This window comes from Zalophus californianus, chromosome 5, assembly GCF_009762305.2.
Source record: "Zalophus californianus isolate mZalCal1 chromosome 5, mZalCal1.pri.v2, whole genome shotgun sequence".
Classification (NCBI taxonomy): domain Eukaryota; kingdom Metazoa; phylum Chordata; class Mammalia; order Carnivora; family Otariidae; genus Zalophus; species Zalophus californianus.
Genome location: NC_045599.1, coordinates 88,110,226 through 88,125,465, shown reverse-complemented (window position 1 = coordinate 88,125,465; position 15,240 = coordinate 88,110,226). Strand labels below are relative to the sequence as shown.

Here is a 15,240-nt window from a genome sequence, read left to right as displayed (position 1 = left end):
AATTCTTTTGAAAAGCAAAGCATTTGCTTATTTCAAGGTGTAGGGCCACTACTGGCATTTTTGAAGGGATGAATCTTGTTTTGTGGGAGACATCACAGGACTTTTAGTATATGTGACTTCTACCCACTAATTGTCAGTAGGCCCTCACAAACACTGTGACAACCAAAAATGTCCCTATATATTTTCCAAATGCCTCCACCCCCAAGGAGAAAAAACAAATCTATTTTCTAACAGTTTTATATGTACCCATTTCCCTCAGTGGTTCCACCAGGTACACATAGATGTACTTAACATCAACCTTAGGGGTAACGGGGTGATGGACATTGGGGAGGGCACGTGATGTAATGAAGCGCTGGGTGTTATATAAGACTGATGAATCACTGAACTCTACCTCTGAAACTAATAATACACTATATGTTAATTAATTGAATTTAAATTTAAAAAAAAGAAAAGAAAAACATCAACCTTAGGAGAACAGGGATACATCACTCAAATGTCTTAATTTTACATAATCCAATTTTAATCAGTCATTTACGACTATCTCAATGTTTGGCCAAAATCCTACGTACAGTGTATATCAACTCTTGGGGTAAGCAGTGCTGTAAGCTTGCTCCTACTATTGGGAAATTCTTATTTACTTAAACTTACTTCTCCATAAAATACTATAGAGACACGTCACTGATATTGCTGGTCACCTTCCCTTCAGTCATCCACCTAATTTCCTCCTAGACTGAAATGCCAGATAATGGTTTTTCCAGCCCCCTTGCAAGTAGGACGTGAACATGCCAGGACGACATCTGACACAGGGCTTCTCTGAAAGGTTTATTTGCCTAATCAAGAGATTGGAGGGCAAACTTCCTCCTATCTTTGGCGGCTGTGTGAGAATGTGATGTCTGGAGCAGTAAGAGCAATGTGCAACAATAAGGGGATGAGCCTGAGCACAAAGATCAGCACACTAAGGATAAAGAAGAAAAGCACCTAGATCCTTGATATAACACTACACTGACTGACCAGTAATCCTCCAACTCTGGACTTCTTTTTATGTGAAATACTGTTTACTGTTGGTCGATATTATGTAATCCGAGGCCAAACTAATATAAGATATATTAAAGATCTGACAGCTGCTGAAAGTGGGAGAACCAAGTCGACTGCGGGGTTAGAGTGGGTGGCTGGGAGAAAGGTGTTTACAAAAGAGAAATTAGAAGGAAGGGAAACACATATACACACATGTACATGTAAACACAATAGGTGAGGGTAGGTGGATTAAAATCAAATTCGATTTGATTCTGTTTGGTATGAGATAAGCTTATGATAGTACATCTAAGATAAGAGATGTACAGCCAGCAATGTAGGTGGGAAGTCAAGTTACAGAATGGAGAAACATCCACACAAAAATGATGATTTATATCATTAAAAATAGGATACAACCACCAAGAGAACACAGTGAAAAGCACAGAGATCTTTAAGTACACTGGTTACCTCCTGTCATTTTAGATGAGGTTCATCCACCGGTTAGGCCAATTAGAATAATTCCACCCCTTTTGACAAAGATATTATGACAGACTTGGCAGCATGACCTTCTCCCATTTGTTCAATCAGAATAGGTAGGACTTTTGGGAAAAGGCTAAAAGAGAATCCTTCTCTCTCCCTTTGGTAATAAAGAAGGCTATCAGATGAACATTGATGATAGCCATTTTTTTTACTAGAAGGGAAGCCAGTCTGAGCATAAAGCCCAAACAGGAGGACAAAGTTGAGATAATAGCAGAAAAATGGAACTTCAGCCCCGATGACATAAGCCTATTCTTGAAGACAATTCTATCTATGCACTTGCCAATTATATAAGCCAATAAATATTCTTTTTGCTTTTATTATTTATTTATTTTACCACAGCACTAAGTTTTATTAGGGATTTCATTAAGGTTAAATCTCTAGAAATGAGGGAGTCAGTTCAGGAGCACAAAGCTGATGAAGCCACCTCAGATCTCATAATGAACCACTGGCTCAGGCTTTTTGGTGGGATCGCTGCCTCGTTCCAGGTACAGATTATTATAAGGATACTGCTTTGGCTCCACAGGCTGGTAGGTGGGGTAAGTCTTCCCGACCCAAAACATGAACCGCATGAAGGCCACTGAAGCCAAAGACAGGCTTACACATGAGATTCCAGGAAATAGGCGTGGGGCATGTGTCCACACAGTTCCTGATATACATGTCAAAGTTCCAGTGCACTGGTTCACCCCAGTTCAACCTCAGGTCTGAGTGGTCCCAGTTATACAACGGATCCCTCTTCTGCTGTGAGCGGTCAGGGAGCTTTGGGTAGTTGCTGTACCCCATGCATCATCCGGGTACAGTTGGTAGTCTTCTACCCGCATACTGTATTTGATGGCGGCGGCCTGTTCGTCCGGGGTTTTGGGATAGGGCCCCGGGAGCACGTCCTTCGTAATGTGCGTAGCTGTCCGTGCACCCAACCACACCACGGTCCAGATTGCCCTTTGCAGCCATCAGACTCCAAGGACCCGCGCCCTAGCCGCCGCCATCTTCACCTTCCTCCCTCTTTTTGCTTTTAAATCTAGTTTGCATCCTAACTAATGTAGGAACCGCTACGTTTTGGGGGAAGAAGTGCAGGAAATCTTAAAAAACTTTCAGAGACGTAAGAGAATCAGGACATACAAGGCAGAAGAACAAAGAAATCAGATAATCTTATTCCTATAGAGTATATTTCACAAATGATCTTAGGAAACCAAGGATAACCGAGGAAAGACCATTAGATTTGGTGATTAGGAGGTCATAGGTGACTTTTAAAGTAGCAATTTCAGTGCTGAAATGGCAAAGGAAGTCAGAGTGCAAAGGAAAGAATAATTTGTATTTATTAGGAAATCCGTAATGTACCAAACACTTGGGTGGACATTAAACATGTGTTAAACTCCTTCAATTATGACTCTGTAAGCAAGTTTAACATTTTATTTTATAGATAAAGAATAAAGTGAGTAGTAACTTGCCCACAGCCACATAGCCACTAAGTGGTTTTAATAGACTTCAAACCCAGATTTATCTGGCTCAAAAGTCAATGTTCCTACTACACCAGGCTCCTGGAATTAAAGAATAAAAATACAATGGCACAGCAGGCTCAAAATTCAGACTGGCTTCCCTGAGTTGTACAGCATACAACGCTGTATTTGGCAACCTTGACATAGAAGCATATACAGAGGCTAGAGAGGGAGAGACTGAAGAAGGAATGATAAAGGACAGTTCTACAGAAAGAAAGACAGGCAGGGATGATTGTGGACACATCTGGAGGGGACTACTCTTGAAAAGGGGGAAGGACATTTCTTCCTCTGAGATAGGAGTAAATAAGGAAATGATACTGAGGACAGAAAAGAATATACCTCAGACAGCTGAGATTTTTCTCAGGAAAGGAGAGATCAAGTTATTTGCTGTAAAACCCTTCAGGAAATGAGACAGAAAGGAACACAATCAGCACTAACGACCCAGCAGAGAGCAGAGCACCAACTGATATGAAAATGTCCACACATAACTGTCTCTTGTATCCTTCAGGAGCTCAGGGGTCAAACTGAAAGAGCTAGTGATGAGGCTTATTCTGAACTGGAGACTAGAAAGGTAAATCTACAGAAAATAAAGCATTCTAGGGCATCAATGAGAGCTTAGTAAAAATTGATGACAGTGGGATCCTGGGTTAGAGAGGGAAATGAAATCAGCAGTAGGCTAATGGGTTGGATGAATAGAGAGACAAAGAGGGGGTTCATAAAGACAGCATGTGAGAGGGAGAAAACAGGTTCCCTAAGAGTGAAAGAGTAATAAGAGATTTTAATAACAGTTTGTAAACAGAGATGTGTTTTGACAGAATCCTTCAAATTATTTTCCCAGAGGCAGAGAGCCATTGACTGGAGCTCAGCAGTCCTACTATCCCTTCAGCCAAAAGCACAGAATTGAGATAACCCCCTCAAAAAACATACAGTCCTTGATTGTAGAAAAATGAAGGTTAAAACAAACGAACGAACGAACCAGCCCATACAGCAATCAAACATAAAAATATCTTCCCTTATTTTGAACTAAACAATTCTATCTTTAAATTTAAGAAATTTAAAAAATTTTTTGAAAAGGAAATTCATTGAGAGGTCAAAGTCTACAGCAAAGGAAAAGAGAGATTATATGTCATGAGGCAGAATGAAAAGTAAACAAATCTATCAGGCCAATTATACAACCCACATATTAAAGATTGTTAGTACAGAATTCCAATAGGGCAAGGATAGTTTGTGCTTTAATAACTTGGGAGAGCACCTAGGATAGCTTCAACAAAATATTACTCAATTTAATGTTAATAAAATAGTCCACTCATTTGCAATCTCAAAGGAGAAGCTATCATTTATATCTTTAATCTCATTTTTACAACTTTGGGGCTCTTGAGAAATTATCCAACTACTTCTCTTTCTCCCTTTGGAAGTAAATGACAAAGGCTATCACATGAACGTTGCTGATAGCCATCTTTTTACTAGGAGGGAAGCCAGTCCAAGCACGAAGCCCAAACAGGAGGACAGAATTGAGATAACTGCAGAAAGACAGAAAATATGGGAGAAACAGACATGGCAACTTCCTCCACTACCATTTCAATCCTGCAGTTTGCACTTATAAACTTTGGCAAGATACCAGGTTATTTAGGACAGTTTCTTACACCATTAATTCTGAGTACCCTTGCCCCAGTAACGAAGGAGGGAGAACTGAGACTGGCACAGCCTAAATTTTGCAGAAAATATCAAGTCCTATAGCGACTGTTAAGTAGTAGCAACAATCGAGAATCCAAGAAATTTGATAAGTTTTGAGTTTAAAAAGCTTTTCTCCATTTTAGTCCTTTCTAAATAAAACAAAAGCTTGTACAATACGGGATTCTAAAAGCTTCACTTGGCAATTTAAGCGAACCCTGAATAAAAGAATAAATCACTTAACCTTTCTTGTGCTATTACATATCTTACATTCACAAAGCCTTCTTTTTAAAAACGAACACTTCCCAATTCTTTCACTAGATCTAGAAAACGTAAGCCCCCGCCTTAAAAGTTCGGAGACCAGGGGTTTACTATAGTCAGAGATTAATTTCCATGAACAATCATTTGCATCACAGGCACCATTCTCTACTTTGCAGGAGTTCAATGGGCCAAGGAGTCCAACTCTTCAAATGACCCGTCTCCTGGGGACTTGATTCCCTCATCAAGGTGAAGCTTTTTCTTTGTAACTATATACGAGACTACCGGGTATTATTCCCAGTTAAACTTTTAAAGGAAGCAAGAGGGTCGAAACCAGGAAGATGGGGAGGCGACTAAAATAGGAGGGGCAACGACCCACCCACCTAACGCGAAGGAGAGACCGCTTGGACCGGTGAAGCTTCACCAGGAGCCAGGAAAGGTGCGGAGGGCGGCAGGCGTCGCGACCCCCTCGCACGGTGTGAGAATGGAGGGCTTGCAAAGCCAGGGTCCAACTGGAGGCCTGAAAGGGGGCGCAGGGCGGGGAGAGGGTGGGACGTGGAGACAAGAGAACGGCAGAGTCCGGCCGAGCACCATTAGGGTCTGGAGCAACGGCGGGCCAAAGACGTCAATGCTTGCGTCTCACTCACCTGCCAGACGCTCGCCCCGCGGCAAGAAGTACGGACGCCGCTTGGGCGCTTCCTCTCCTGCGGTACGCAGCCGCTGCCGCTGCCGGAGCTCCAGGACCCGAGAGTAGAGGGTGGTGCAGAAGCACGCAAAGCGGCGACCGGACCCGAGCTCAGAGAGGCGTACATAGGGGGCGCCGGGGGTCCGGGAAGGCAGCTCTGTGCTTCACCTTCCTCAGCAGTAACTAACAACGCTTCCCGGGCACAGCATCTTGCCAGCCTCGGCCCGCTGCTCCCGGGCCTTCGCCCGCAGCTCCCCCCAGCAGCGGCCGGGTTTCCGGCGGCCACACTCCGCCCCCTTGCTACTTGGCCTCCGCCATCTTGTTGGAGGCGGGAAGAATGCAGCGCGCATGCGTGCGCAGGGATCGCTGGCGTCCTCCAGCCCCGCAAGGAGGGGCTGGAATGCGCAGTCGCTTTACCGCAGCGTTCAGACTGGGTTCTTCGCTGTCCGAAGCCGCCTCTCAGTCGCCGGACTTCCTCGCTTTTCTTTGCCTGGGTAGCGGCTGAATTAATAAAATCCTTCTGCACACCCACACTCAGTAATTCAGCAAATACCTATGTAGCGCCTACAATGTGAAGCGTTCTAGGCTGGGAGCTGACGATAGATTGATAAAACCTGGCTCCAGCCCAAAAGGAGCTCATAATCTAGTGAAAAAGACGGAGATGAACGAGTAATTCCCTAAATTCTTGTTTTGTAGCTGCGCACCACCTCCTATACCTCGCCCTCCCCCCCGCCCCATTTTAATTCAAAGCATATCTATTCTGGGAAGTCCTCGTTAGTCTCACACAGTTTTACCTGTTCTTTACCTTTAATTACCTCTGTAGCTTAATTTCATTCAACATTAATTCAACAAATAATATCTGGGTTTCTACTATATACTTGATACTGTCCTAGGCTCCAGCAGTAAGACGTATAAACTCGTGGAACTTACATACTAGTGGGAAAGAATGGACAATAAAAGACAAATCACGGAATTAATGTTTGATAGTGATTAGGGATGGGGAGAGAGCAAACCACCAAAAGATGAAGGAGAGTGAAGGGCGGTAATTAGCAACCTTTCTCCGGAGATGACATCTGATCTGAGGCCTGGCTGACCACACGGGCCAGGAGCCAAGAGAAGGTCTGGGTCAGAGCCTTCCAGGCAGAAGGAACAGCAAAAGCAGAGGCCTGAGGTGGGAATGAGACCAGAGGGTAAGAGGAACAAAGGGAAGAGGTGGCATGGACAGTGGGAGGAGATGAGGAGAGGCAGGGGTCAAATTAGGTAGGGCATTGAGGCCATGGGAAGAGTTGGATTTTACCACAAGGGTCCTGTTTACCTTGCTGACACTGTCCCAACTGCTTTCCAAATACTAAAACTTCCTGACTGCCTGTGCTTTGCATGTGCTGTCCCACAGTCTTAAGATCCTTACTATTGTTCTTTAAATGATTGGCTTGTCATCTTTTCAGGTTTCAGTGTAACTGTCACCTCAGAAGGGCCGTCCTTCCTAAGCTACGGCTCCCTCCTGCTCTCCAGTTAGTTTCCAATATTGCACCTGATCATTTCTTCCATGGCACTCAACATTTTTGTTTTTCTATTTCACCCATCCCCCCACCCACCTCTCCGGCAACCTAGTTTGTTCTCTGTATTTAAGAATCTGTTTTTTGGAGGCGCCTGGGTAGCTCTGTTGGTTAAGCATCCAACTCTTGATTTGAGCTCAGGTCATGATCTCAGGGTGGTGGGATCAAGCCCCAATTGAGCCCCACATCACGCTCTGTTCTCAGCATGGAGCCTGCTTAAGATTATCTCGCTTCCTCTCCCTCTCTGCTCATGTGCATGCTTGCTGTCTCTCTCTCTAAAAGAAAAAAAAAATCTGTTTTTTTGTTTGTCTGTTATTTTCTTTGTTTGTTAAATTGTTTGTTTCTTAAATTCTACACGAGTAAAATCAAGTGGTATTTGTCTCTGACTTCCTCACTTAGTATTATACCCTCCAGGTCCATCCATGTTGTTGCAAATGGCAACATCTCATCCTTTTTTTTATAGCTGAGTAATATTCCATTTTATATATATCTCACATCTTTATCCATTCATCTATGGATGAACATTTGGGTTGCTTCCATATCTTGGCTATTGTAAATAATGCTACAATAAACATAAGGGTGCATATATTTTTTCAAAATAGTGTTTTTGCTTTCTTGAGGTAAATACCCAGTACTGGAATTACTGGATCACATGGTGGTAATTCTATTTTTTAATTTTTTGAGGAACCTCCATACTGTTTTCACAGTGGCTGCACCAGTTTGTATTCCTACCAACAGTGCAAGAGGGTTCCTATATCTCCGCATCCTCGCCAACACTTGTTATCTCTTGTCCTTTTGATTTTAAGACATTCTGACAGGTGTGAAGTGCTATATCATTGTGGTTTTGATTTTCATTTCCCTGATGATTAGTGATGTTGAGCATCTTTTCATGTGTCTGTCGGGCATCTGTATGTTTGCTTTGGAAAAAATGTCTATTCAAGTCCTCTGTCCATTTTTAAATTGGATTATTTGTGGGGTTTTGCTATTGAAGTGTATAAGTTCTTTATATATTTTGGATATTAGCCCCTTATTGGATATATCATTTGCAAATATCTTCTCTCATTCAGTAGGTTGTTTTTTCATTTTGTTGATGGTTTCCTTCACTGAGAAAAGCCTTTTATTTTTGGTGTAGTCCCAATAGTTTAATTTTGTTTTTGTTTCCCTTGCCCGAGGAGACATATCTAGAAAAATGTTTTTGCAGCTGATGTTAAAGAAATCACTGCCTATGTTTCCTTCTAGGATTTTTATGGTTGTAGGTCTCACATTTAAGTCTTCAATCCATTTTGAGTTTATTTTTGTGTATAGTGTAAGAAGGTTGTCCAGTTTCATTCTTTTGCATGTAGCTAACCAGTTTTCCCAGCACCGTTTGTTGAAGAGACTGTCTTTTCCCATTGTATATTCTTGCCTCCTTTGTTGTAGATTAATTGACCATATATGGGTTTATTTCTGGGCTCTCTCTTCTGTTCCATTGATCTATGGGTGTTTTTGTGCCAGTGCCATACTGTTTTGATTATGACAGCTTTGTAGTATAACTTGAAATCTGGAATTGTGATACCTCCAGTTTATTTTTCTTTCTCAAAATTGCTTTGGGTATGATTTTTTTTGTCTTTTGTGGTTCCATACATATTTTAGTATTATTTGTTCTAGTTCTGTGAAAAATGTTGTTGGTATTTTGATAAAGATTGCATTAAATCTGTAGATTGCTCTGGGTAATATGGACATTTTAACAATACTGGTTCTTCCAATCAGTGAGCATGGAATATCTTTCCATATGTTTGTGTCATCTTCAGTTTCTTTCATCAGTGTTTTATTGTGTTTGGAGTACAGGTATTTTACCTCCTTGGTAAGTTTACTCCTAGGTATTTTATTACTTTTGGTACAATTATAAAGTGATTGTTTTCTTAATTTCTCTTCCTGCTACTTCATTATTAGTGTCTAGAAATGCAACAGATTTCTGTATATTAATTTTGTGACTTTACTGAATTCATTTATCAATTCTAGTAGTTTTTTTGGTGGAGTCTTCAGGGTTTTCTGTATGTGGTATTATGTCATCTGCACATAATGGAAATTTTACTTCTTCCCTACCAATGTGGATGCCTTTTATTTTTTTTGTTTGTTTGTTTGTTTTAATGCTATAGTTTATTTATTTAATATTTTTTAAAAGATTTTATTTATTTATTTGACAGAGAGAGACACGGCAAGAGAGGGAACATAAGCAGGGGGAGTGGGAGAAGGAGAAGCAGGCTTCCCATTGAGCAGGGAGCCCGATGCAGGGCTCGATCCCAGGACGCTGGGATCATGACCTCAGCCGAAGGCAGATGCTTAACGACTGAGCCACCCAGGCACCCCTGCCTTTTATTTTTGTTATTGTTGTTGTTGTTGTGTGATTGCTGTTGCTAGGACTTCCAGTACTATGTTGAATAGAAGTGGTGAGAGTTTACTCCTTGAAACCTACAACCTTCCAAAACTGAATCAGGAAGAAATAGAAAACTTGAACAGATCAATTATCAGCAATGAAATTGAATCAGTAATCAAAAATCTCCCAATAAACAAAAGTCCAGGACCAGATGGCTTCACACATGAATTCTATCAAGCATTTAAAGAAGAATTAATACCTATTCTTCTCAAACTATTCCAGAAAATAGAAGAGGAAGGAAAACTTCCAAATTCCTTCTACAAAGCTAGCGTTACCCTGATACCAAAATCAGATCAAGACACTACAAAAACCCCACAAAACTATAGGCCAATATCTCTGATGAACTTGGATGCAAAAATCCTCGACAAAATATTAGCAAACCGAACCCAACAATACATTTAAAAAAATCATTCATCATGATCAAGTGGGATTTATTCCAGGATGTAAGGACAGTTCAATATTCACAAATCAATCAGTGTGATATATCGTATTTACAAGAGAAAGGATAAAAGCCATGTGATCATCTCAATAGATGCAGAAAAAGCATTTGACAAAGTACAGTATTCATTCATGATAAAAACCCTCATCAAAGTAGGTCTAGAGGGCCTCAATATAATAAAGGCCATATATGAAAAACCCACAGCTAACATCTTTTCAATGGTAAAAAACTGAGAGCTTTTCCTCTATGATCAGAAACAAGACAGAAACGTCCACTCTCACCACTTCTTCGACATATTGTTAAATTATATATTTATTATTTTTTCACTGTCTCCCTAAATTGTGAACTCCATGAGGAGTGAAGATGTTGTTTACCAAAAGACACCCTATGTCTAGCACCATGCCTGGCATGGGTGGTCACTCAATAAGTGTTTGTTGAATTAATGAACGTTTGTCAGCACCTAGGTAGTTAGTGGCATTCAATATTGTTTTTCACTTGTTAGTTTTTAATATTAAATGCAAGTCATTTCCTATTTATATGTCTCCTCAACTAGATTACAAAAAGGAACTTTAGAAAGGGTGGGGACAGAGAAAGAATAAAATGGAGAAGAGTAGGTGATGATGGAGGAGTATTGTATTGCATATGTTTGCAGGACTGGGAAAAGGAAGGCTTCAATTTAATGGAATGCCTATTTTATGTGCTGTGCACTATGCTAGGTACTTAATCCTCACCTGCTAGGTAGTTATCCTTATTTTGATACATAGAAAAATTCAGAAAAATTAAGTCACTTGCCCAAAGTCACATATTAAGAGATACTACTGACCCTAAAGCCCATGCTCTGCCCATCTAGAGAAACTGGATTTGGAGATGGGCCTATCTGGTGATTTGACTCTGTATCATTAGCATGCTTTCATTAGAGACTTCAGCTACTGCCATTTACGAATCCTGGTTGTATTGCTCTTCTCGTAGGCTCTCAACAAAGGGCCTGATTGGAAATTGCTGTCATTCAGTTCTTTTGGACTGGAGCAGAGCTCATTTTACCATTTCCTTTTCATGTTTTTTTAGAAATTTGTATTTCTTTTTATTAATAAGTTCTATATATTTCATCAAAGGAAAAAGAGAGAGAGAGAGAGAGAGATACCAGAAAAATGGGTGCATATCCTAACTGCTAGCTGCATCCCCTTGGTTAGGCTTGTTCCTGTATGGCCAGCTCTCTCATCTAGGTCCCAAGTAATACTTTATACATCAAAGACACTTCTCTGGCAAAGAATGACAGGCTCACCACAACAATCGCTTATCCCATTTACTCATCAGAATTACACACCATCATTTCCCTCTAAACAGGATAGCTGGGGAGAACTACCGGAAAGGATGGGGCTGCTATCTTATATCTGGGGCCATTCAGTCCTTGTATGAGGGATGTAATAGACTATAACTCATGATAATATACGCTTGTCACCTGAACCCTGTTAGTCCATATGCAAGCCCAGTAGTAGGTGGGACTACATACCTGAAAAAACTCACCTTGTACCCCGCTGTGGTGTAATTCTTCCTTGGAATAAATCCCAGAAACAAGATGATGTCTTCAGTTTCTGTGATAGTCTCTGCTCTTATGGTGACCATTTGTTATGGGTTGAACATGCCCTCCCCCCCACCCCCACCAAAAAAGGATATGTTGAAGTCCTAACCTCCAGTACTAAAGGATATGAACTTATTTGGGAATAGGGTCATTGCATATATAATTAATTAAGTTAAAATGAGGCCATACTGGAGTAGGATGGACCTCTAATCCAACAGCTAGTGTCCTCATAAGAAGACCGCCATATGAAGAAAGAGACACAGGGAGAAAGTTGTGTGGTGACGAAGGTGGAGCTGGAGTTACACAGCTACAGGCTGAGGAACACCAAAGATTGCTGGCATACCACCAGAATTTAGGAAAAGGCAAGCAAGAATTTCCCTACAGGATGGGGCACCTGGGTGGCTCAGTCGGTTAAGCGTCTGCCTTCAGCTCAGGTCATGATCCCAGGGTCCTGGGATCGAGCCCTGCGTCAGGCTCTCTGCTCAGCGGGGAGTCTGCTTCTCCCCCTGCTTGTGCTCTTTCTCTCTCGAATAAATAAATAAAATCTTAAAAAAAAAAAAAAAAGAATTTCCATACAGGTTTCAGAGGGAAGATGGCCCTGCCTCCTTGATTTCAGACTAATGGCCTCCAGACCTGTGACAATAAACTTCCATTATTTTAAGCCCCCTGGTTTGTGCCACTTTGTTATAGCAGCCCTAGAAATGAATACATCATCATATGTATACTGCAGGGCCTGTAAAATACAAGGAAGCGGTGGGGATGGGCATTGAGGAGGTCTGGGCTACTGTCCCAGTTTGGCAGCAAACCAGCAGCAAGACCTTAGGCTAGTCACTCCACCCCACTGAGCAAGCTTCCTCATCTGTGTGAATAGGCATAATAACAGCTGCTGTGCCTACCTCAGAGATCTGCAGTGATAACTGACAAGTCTTCCTCCAGAGATGCTGTGACCAAGATGGCCTGACAGCTACTGAGAAACAATTATGTAAAAGACAATGCTCCTGCCGTGGGGAATTTCACACTCTGGCTGAAAGGCCCTTTCCTATATGAGGTAACTAGCACAGGCCAAGTGCCAAGTGTGTGCTTTGGACCTGATTCACTATTGATATCCAAAGGAGGAAGGATCACTGTGGACTGGGGTGGAGAACAGAGTCTTCATAAAGGACCTTAGCTGAAAAGGGATTGATTAGAAGAATATTGAATATCTGCAGGATGTTCAGGAACAATACTTGACATTATGCCCAGAAGTAGTCCCCCAAACCACCCCTGCAGCCACTGTAGGGTACAGATACCAAAACTAGGACCACCAATACCACTTGCCCTAGACACTGGCTGATGCCGCTCCCAGCTGGAAACTAGATACAGTCTCTATTGCGGCCACTAGTCTCAATAGAAGAGAGGGTTACTGTGACTTAACCACACTTGCTTTCAGTCCCAAGCCTAGGGGCAAATGATTGACACAGCCCAGTCCTATGTTAACAGTCTAGCTCAATGCTGTGCACTAGAAATATAATGCAAGCCACATATATAATCCTAAATTTCCTGGTAGCCACACCAAGAAAATCATAGAAAAAAGTGAAATTAATTTTAATAATATGTTTTATTGAACCCAATATATCCAAAATATTATCATTTCAACATGTGACACTAGCTGCATTTCAAGGCTTCAATAGCTATGTGGCCAGTGGCTATCATATTTGACAGTATAAGGAGTCCAGCAAAATAATAGGGAGCCCAGCAAAATAAGTGTATGGACTTGTGATTTCCATAGTGAGACGCGGGTTCTGCTTCATAAGGAAGGCCATTTCCCTAACACAGGAAGGGGGTTCAGATGCAATCTTGTGGATGAAGGATACACTTGAATGAAAACCAAGACTGGATTAGAGAAAAAAATGAAGGACTTTTATTATTAATTTTAATGGGTAGTGACTGGGAGCCGCTGAAGTTTTCTGAACTGGGGAAGTACTTTGAAAAGTTTAAGAAAGTTACCGTGCAGATGTAGATATAACTTTAAGAACACTAGAATTGGAATTAGGAGTCAGGGATTTTAGTTATGCTTCCTATCTGTGAACCCTTAGGCAAGCTGCCTCTGTGAATCTTCTCATGTTCAGAAATGGGGATGATGATATCTATCTATCAGGCTTGTGAGGATTCAATGAAATAATGTGAAAATGCACAACAGCTTCCAAGCACTCAATAAATGTTACTTGAATCTGAATGAATCTGAATATCTAGTTGGAGATTTAGATAAACAGTAAAGAGGTTGAACTATTTCCCCAAAGCCAAGAGGAATACTCTAGAATAAAAGCTAGAAATATGTATTTCAGATATTTCAATTCTGCCTCAGTTTGGACCAGTTAAAATACATACTTGTTTCAACAAACAAAGGAAAAAAAAGAGAGACAAACCAAGAGACAGACTCTTAACTCTAGAGAACAAACTGATGGTTGTCAGAGGGGAGGTCGGTGGAGGGGTGGGTGAAATAGGTGATGGGGATTAAGAGTACACTTACCATCATGAGCATTGAGTAATGTATAGAATTGTGGAATCACTATATTGGACACCTGAAAGTAATTTCACACTATATGTTAACTATACTGGAATAAAAATTAAGAACTTAAATAAAAACATGTACTTGTTTCCTCAGTAGCCCATTTCTTCCTTACAGCCTTTACTGGTCATTCCTGGCTAGAGGTGGTCTCTCCTTCTATGGTCCAGAGTTCTCCTTTGGGTAACATGACATGGCTTGTTGGACTCATGCCTCATCCTCTTCACAGGGTACATACATGAGGGCAGAGACCCCATCTCATTCATCTGTGTGTGTGTGTGTGTGTGTGTGTGTGTTTAAAGATGTATTTGCTTATTTGAGAGAGAAAGTAGGGGGAGGGGCAGAAAGAGGGAGAAAATCTCAAGCAGACTCCCCGTTGAGCATGGAGCCTGATGTAGGGCTCGACCTACGTCCCTGAGATCATGAGCTGAGCTGAAATCAAGAACTGGACGCTTAACTGACTGAGCCACCCAGGTGCCCCTCATTCATCTTTGTATCTATGCCCCCATACTGTCTTGAACTGGAAGCATCCAAACAGATAAGATCAGCAAAATTTGGTAATTTTTTTAAAGATTTTATTTTTAAGTAATCTCTACACCCAACGTAGGACTTGAACCCACAACTTTGAGATCAAGAGTTGCACATTCCACCAACCGAGCCAGCCAGGTGCTCCAAAATTTGGTAATTTTAGAAAATTGGATGATGAGTACTGTGAATACCCATTACTACTATTCTCATTACTTTTAGGTTTGCTTGGAAAGTCTCATAATAAAAAGTTTTTTAAAAATCCAAGAAATTTCTGCTTCAAGATGGTGGGACAAGTTATTTCTCTCTGTATCCCATTAAAATGCCAGCAGTAGGGCTTAATTTTCCATGAAACTAATGGAGGTTAAGCTTCAAGGGCACTTGCTTGCACTGGTCCTTTCCAAGCTCCCAGAAAGTGCCTCAGCAATATGTTCACATAGTTGTAAGTTTTTTTAAAATCTGCAAAAGCAATATATTTCAATTATATTCATTAAGGGCATTGTCTCTTCTGATTTCCCCTCT

At 41.3% G+C, this 15,240-nt stretch overlaps 1 protein-coding gene and 1 pseudogene across 5 annotated transcripts in view; both read right to left on the bottom strand.

Moving 5' to 3' along the window:
• Positions 1-6,117, bottom strand: part of APC (APC regulator of WNT signaling pathway) — a 129,461-nt gene extending 123,344 nt beyond the window's left edge. For all 5 annotated transcript variants that reach the window (XM_027604725.2, XM_027604727.2, XM_027604729.2 and 2 more), the window contains exon 1: positions 5,621-6,117. The gene's annotated coding sequence lies outside the window, so the exon portion shown is untranslated. The remainder of the gene's footprint in view (positions 1-5,620) is intronic.
• LOC113928749 lies at positions 1,931-2,537 on the bottom strand (annotated as a pseudogene).
• Positions 6,118-15,240: the final 9,123 nt, after the last annotated feature.